Source organism: Elephantulus edwardii, unplaced genomic scaffold, assembly GCF_000299155.1.
Source record: "Elephantulus edwardii isolate Elephantulus edwardi_28Jun2011 unplaced genomic scaffold, EleEdw1.0 scaffold00028, whole genome shotgun sequence".
NCBI classification, from domain to species: Eukaryota; Metazoa; Chordata; class Mammalia; order Macroscelidea; family Macroscelididae; genus Elephantulus; species Elephantulus edwardii.
In genome coordinates this window covers 14,255,202-14,261,994 of record NW_006399778.1, presented here as the reverse complement: position 1 = coordinate 14,261,994, position 6,793 = coordinate 14,255,202, and the positions used below count along the sequence as shown (strand labels likewise).

At 46.2% G+C, this 6,793-nt stretch overlaps 1 pseudogene; it reads right to left on the bottom strand.

Moving 5' to 3' along the window:
* Positions 1–3,232: 3,232 nt before the first annotated feature.
* Positions 3,233–4,025, bottom strand: LOC102854365 (annotated as a pseudogene).
* Between the last annotated feature and the right edge of the window lie 2,768 nt (positions 4,026–6,793).

Sequence of the window (6,793 nt, the reverse complement as noted above, 5' to 3'; positions counted from 1 at the left end):
TGTGCTCTTTTAAGAATTGTCTATATAGGATCAAAGTGACAGCAGCAATTTAAAAGGATAGATGGGAAACTTAGGGGTAGAGAGTTTATGTTAGTGGGGAAGGAACAGTTCAGAAAGGCGGATGAGGAAGGCTGCACAACTTAGAGAATGCAATCACTGTCACTGAATTGTGCGTGTTGGAAAGGTTGAATTGGTGTGTGTTTTGCTGTGTATATTCTCAATACCAGCAGCATAAAGAAAAGAAAAAGCTTGTCAACCTCTAGTTAGTTTACATGGCAAAGCTCTCTAATGGTGAATCCCACATTGAAAGGTTGCCTGACTATTATCACTCACTGCCACTCAATTTGCAGGGAAGGTGAAAACTGAGGCTCAGAGATATTTAGTGACTTCCTTCAGGTAACACAGCAAGACTAGAGCTGAGAGTAAAGAGGCAGTGGAATGCAGCGGGGGGCACAGGAATGGACATAGCGCAAACTTTGCTGATTTTTCTTCCCCAAACTTTCATCTTCTCAATCTCCTCTTTTTTCTCAAACACATCTGGTACTTTCTGATCTCTATACCTTTGTCCAAGTTCTTTACTGCTGGTAGGTAGCCTCACTCTTCTCTTTCTTCATTCTCTGCAAGATTGGCCCTTTCTCCAGAAAGTCTTCTCTAGCCACCCACACCTCCCAGGACCACTCCCTCACTCTCAGGCACTGTGTTTCTGTGACATAAGACTATCCAGCATCATTTTCTGATATGTCTCATTTCTCCCAGTTTAAACCACATTCAAATGACTTAGCAGGTCAGATCAAACCTTTCTCACCCTGCTCCTGGTCTCCAGCCTCTCCTGACCTCTCCTCTGCTCATGTTTGTGCCCAGAAACACTGGACCACCTGCAGTACCCCCAAACTTTCATGCTCATTCAGATCTCTCTACTCTGCACAGGGAGTTTCTATTATCTGAAACACCCTCCCTGTGCCTTCTGTACCCAACTCCTATTCATCCTTCAAAGCCTCAGTATGAAGAGCTGTGTACATCCTTATTTCTGTTCCCAAAAGAGCAGATTCCTTCTCTCCCAATGAATTGGAATTGACTTGACAATAGTGGATCTGATTTGGTTTTGGAAATGTGAGTTCCCTTCTAGGTCTCATGCTCCTTTCCCCCACCCCACCCTGTTCCCAGCCAAGCAAAGCAAACTGGATGTTGGATATGAGAGGGAAGACTCAGAAAATCTATGGTCTAGGCCACTTTGGTCCTCTTTCTCATAGGGGTTCCTAATATCCAGGTCAGGAGCCACCCCAGTGTAGTCCTCCCAGCCCTTTGGCAAATCAGAAGAGAGGGTCTACAAACACTGTTTTATGGGCTGTGAAACAGATTCAGAAGCTCACCTTGAGATGAGTCAGACCTCAAAGGAGACCACACCAGAGTCCTTGTTCCCATCCAGCCCCCAGGCACTCTCCTGTTAGTGGACATCCCTCATTCCACTATGTATGTGTAAAAAAAAAAATAACCCAGGAAAAGGCATGCCTAAGTACAGTGTCCTCACAGCTGGGCTCACACCCAAGTTATCAGGTGGCAGAGCAAACTGAAGCTTCCCAATAAAATGAGAGCCCTCAGAAATCTAAACAGGAAGCAGTGTGGCAATCACTAATCAGTTTCCTAAAACAGGCAAGGTGGTTCGGTGGCAAAGAGCTCAGGCTCTGGGTTTGAATTCTGGCATCACTCCTTAATAGCTATGTGACCTCGACTAAGATATTTCACCTCCCTGAGATTCCGTTTCCAACTCTCTAATTGGAAATAGTAGCTCTTGTTTTACTGGGTTTCTCTGAGGTTTAAATAATACATGGATAATGCTTAGCACACAGTTCCAGGTAGCTAGTAAATTCTTCACTCACTCAGCTCTTAATTGCATCATATATACTTCCTCCAGCTCACTGAGGACACTAGTACCCAGCACTCTCTTTCTTTCCCTGGGACTCAGCTCACTCTAGGGTATATCCTTCCTCTAGGTAGTTGTCTGCCTCAAGCAGAACAGAGCTCTCCCAAGTGTACTGGGAATGAATGTGAATGTGAATGGGTAGGCTGGGGTCGGACTCAAGCTCCATCATTGTTGCTATTAAGTGCCTCAAACTGATTACAATTTATAGTGCCATCCTCATCATCTCTGACACACCTGAGCCCATTGTTTCAGTCACTGTGCCAATTCAATCTTTTGTTAAACTTTTTTATTGTTTTGCATATAATCATTCATATACATTGTGTTTTGTACATGTGCTGTGTGTGTTATACAATCATGCATATACATTTTATATAATTACCACTGCTGCATGCCTATTTTTACTCCCTCCTTCTAAGACTCCATTGAACTTTTCCCATTACTTCACCCCACATCCAGCCACTAACCTCTGCTATCCCAGTGATTCCCCCCCTTTCCCCTATTTCTGCCAATCCATATGCCCCCCCCAGGAACAAGAAGATCCATGTTTATGGTTTGGCAAAGAGAAGGGTAAGGATTTACGGAGGGACTTGCACACCCAGTCCCAGCATCCAGCTTCATGAAGACAGGATCGATTCCAAGGGTCAATGTGCTTGCTCACACTGGTCACATAGGCGCTGGGATGCCTGAGTGCACATACAGACACACATGTGGATCCCGGAGATCCAGGCCCCTCCGGAATCCAGGGGGCCACAAGCACATGCATGTTGTATAGGGCTCTAGGTGCACACACAGTGCACATGGATTTCTAAGGATCTACCTGTATGCATGTTGCATGGACCCTCAGCTGTATACAGGCCATGAGCGTGCATTCTTTACATTAGCTGTGCGGCTCCTTGCCACTAGGTCACCAGTGCTTCCTAAGATATGTATTCTTAAGTGTCTGTGTGCACCTGGGAAGGTGCACACAGCAAGTGTGTGTTCCCAGGTGTCAATGTTGTATGGACACTCATGCATGTAACAGGTGTGTGCTCCTGAGTGGACCACCATGTACACGTATACGCACAAGATCCTGTGATCCTGTGTCTGTGTGCACAGATGTTCACACTGGCTTCCTAAGGCACAGGCACATAGTCGGGGGTGGGCGTGCTGTTCTTGAGTATCTACACCCATGGAAGCTGTGTGGACTCCTCAGAACACACACACAGAAGGCGGTTTTCTTGCAGATGTGTGTGCATGGACATTATGTAGTCTCCCATGCACACTGCATGCTGTGTGTCTAGGCCTGCACGTGAGTGAGCCAAGCCAGGGCTGCTAGTCCAGCAGATCTTGCAGGAAGGCCCACATGTACTGGTTCATCTCTTTGGGGTTTTTCCGTGGGATCCAGTGCCCCACACCTAGCATGCTGTGGGCTTCCGGCTGGTCTGGTACAAAGTGGCTACTGATGGCACCCACCAGCCCGGTCTCCAAATAGGAGTCTTTTTCTGCCCCCCCACCCCACCCCGCTACCCTACCACAGGCAGCTTCTGGGGCTCCAACAGGAAGTTCCTGAAAATGTTTCTGTACTAGTTAATGGGCCCAGTGAGGCTCCCTGACTGCATTAAGCGGTAGAGTAAAGCTTCAAGTTCATTAGGGGAAAAGTGTAGGATGCCAGTCTTGTGGTGGGTAAAGGAGGACTTCAAGATCTAGAAGTCAGGCATGGAGAGCCATTTCTCAGGCAGCCAGGGGAGCTGGAACAGGAACATATAGTTGGACTGGAAGAGCTAGGTGATGTGATGCAGGGAGGAGTCTTGGTACATAGACATTGAGGGAACACTAGTTATCACCAGGCACTACACCAGGTCTGGGTAGTAGATGGAGAATTCCAGGCTAGCACCACACTCCAGTCATGGCCCATGAGGATGCACCTGGAGTAACCCAGGCCCTGGACGACATCCTAGATGTTCACTATCAGAAGGTCAGTGGTGCAGCAGTCCACTTCCCTTGGGATAGCCAATGGCCAGTAGCCACACATGTCCACAGCCACAATGCAGAAATGGCTCTGGAACTCCCGGAGCTGGTAGCACCAGGAGAACCAGTTTTCGGGGAAGCCACTCTGGCAATCCATCTTGTACAAGCTTTTTGTCTCTCTCTACCCACCCACCTTTCTTAGCATGATGTATTTTTCCACAGACTGGCCTCTTCTGGCAACATGGCCCAAGTATGTGAGGCAAAATTTCACTGTCCCTGCCTTTAAGGGACACTTAGAGTGGCTGCACTTCCCATTAGGACTATCTTAATCAAACCTAGTGTTTGAGCACTACCATAGACAGAGCTGCCCCAGAAGATTGCCCAAAATGAAGATTCATTTACTTGAGCTCGTAGCCTATTAGGATGATGATCCTGAAAATAGCACCAACAGGAGAAAAGGGAATGAGAGAGATAGGGATGGGAGACAGCCAAAAAGGAGCTCAGTCCTGATGAGCATTTTGGGGAGGCAGCAGAGAACGTCTCAGAGCTACTCAGCCCTAAGGGTGAGGGACCTAGGTTCTTTGTACACTGACTCCCATCAGTCTGCTAGTTGACAGCATGAGAGTGTGTGAGTGTGTGAGAGGGTGAGTGTGAGTGTGTGTGTGTGTGTGTGTGTGTGTGTGTGTGTGTGTGTGTAGGGATGCTGTTAATGCCCCAGCACTTCTGGTCTACTATGGAGGTAACATGAAAAAGACTTCACTCTCTGTGTGGCATTTCTTCAGAAAGCTGTTTGAAATATACCCCAAGAAAATGAGAACTGAGGCACAAACAGAGACTTGTACACTAATATTCACAGCAGTGTTATTTGCCATCACAAGAACATGGAAACAATCCAAATGTCCAACCACAATTGGGAAATTATGGTATGCTCATACGATGGAATACTACATAGCACGCAGGAGCAATGATTCTAGAAATTACTACCTAACTTGGGAGGAACTGGAGAGCATTATGCTGAGTGAAATAACTCAGTTCCATAAGGTCAAATACTATATAAGACCATTATTATAGACCATGTATGAGGATCCAAATGGGGGAGTGGGGCGTAGAAGGATGAAGATGGGTGGGGAGGCATTTGTGTGTGTGGTGGTGGTTGTGGTTAATCATAGGATCACACAATTTGATGACTGGAGGGAAGTGTAGGTAAAGGAAATGGGAAAGATCCCATGTCAAAAACTTTGCAAGTAAACAAGTTTAAAATAAAAATTGTTATAAAAACAACAACAACAACAAACAAACAAACAAACAACTTCAATGAAAGAACTGGAGTACTGGCAGCTAGAAGTGGGACCACTATGTTGTGACATGATGAGAGTGAAATAACACATTTGCAGATTAGCTGGAAGTTGAGTATTCAGTTCTTTGGAAATGAGGGAGTAGGGGATATCTTGCATCTCTCCTTTAAAGGCTATGGTTGTCAAAGAGAGAAGGATTTCATGGCTATATTCTTCTATCACCCTGATAATGGACCAGATCACAGCAAAGGACCATCCTGCAAGGTACTCAGGGTTAGAGATGTGTGTCACAGACCATGTGGCTCGACCCAGCCCCACTGTCTCCTTGTTCCCTTACACTCAGCCTTCTGGTCACCTCCCTGTCAGATTACACTTCTTCTCAGCTCCTTTTGGAAGCATGACCTGCTTTCTCCTGACCTCAGGCCTTAGCTGTGCTTCCTGGCCCCTGTTCTTGTCTTTCCTCCACAGTCCAGTGATTCCATTGATGGCCCTCTTGGTAACACTCCTGCTGGCCTGACCCAGCTTTTATCTATAAGTTATTGGTCAAACCTTTCCACAGACACTGTCATAGCACTTACTCAGCATGGGGCACTGGGGACAAAATGAGGACAAAATATAGTCCATGCCCTCAATGAGCCCACTGTCTGACACAGGAGGCAGATGTGATTTAAGGTCATGAAGTTCTATGGAGCTGTAACAGACGAGAGAAGTCTGTACAGATAACTGTGGGGTGCAGCTGGAGGTGGAAGTCTGTACAGATAACTGTGGGGTGCAGCTGGAGGCGGAAGTCCAGCAAACTTCACGGCCAGACTCACTAATGTAAGGGTGTTTCAGGTAATGGCAGTAACAGAGGCAGCGCAGAGCTATGAATACGTTTGGGGCACTGCAAGAAGCTCTAGCTTGTTAGGGTGCAAAAGTCATAATGAGGATATAGTGAGAAGCCTGGAGAAATATGGAAGGCTAGACTTCTACAAAGGCCCCCCCTTGGGTGGTACTAACAGTTAAGAGGCTCACTGATTACTAACTGAAAAGCTGGCAATTTGAACTTACCCAGAGATTGTTTGGAAGAAAGTCCTTGTTAACTACTCTACAACTCATGAGTCTGAGTTGACTTGATGGTGACTAGTTTGGGGATCATGGAGTACCTTAGATGTCCTACAAAGGAGTTTTAAGAAAGTGTTAAGAATGAGAGCTTTAAATAGGTAAGGGGAATGGTCAAATCTTTGGCTTAAAAAAATGCAATCGTGCTGCCCAGTCTCATGCTAAGTTCAACTCACTCACCACCACTGGGTCTTTTATAGTGTTAGACAAGTATGGCTGCATTTTCTATTCCCTTTGTCCACTTCCCTAAATGACCATTTAATGCCTTCTCCCTCCTTGTCAGAATTGATGTCTTTGAATTGTAGTGTTGGAGAAGAGTAATGAATATCCCATGGACTGCCAAAGAAGAAACAAGTCTCTCTTGGAAAAAGTGCTACCCGAGTGCTCCTATCAAGAGTCCTTGGAAAAAGACATGATGCTTGAAAAGGTAGAAGGTAGGAGAGGGAGAGAAAGACCCTCAACAAGATGGACTGAACACAATGACTCTAACGACGGGCTTGAACGTGTTGGAGATGGTGAAGACGGTACA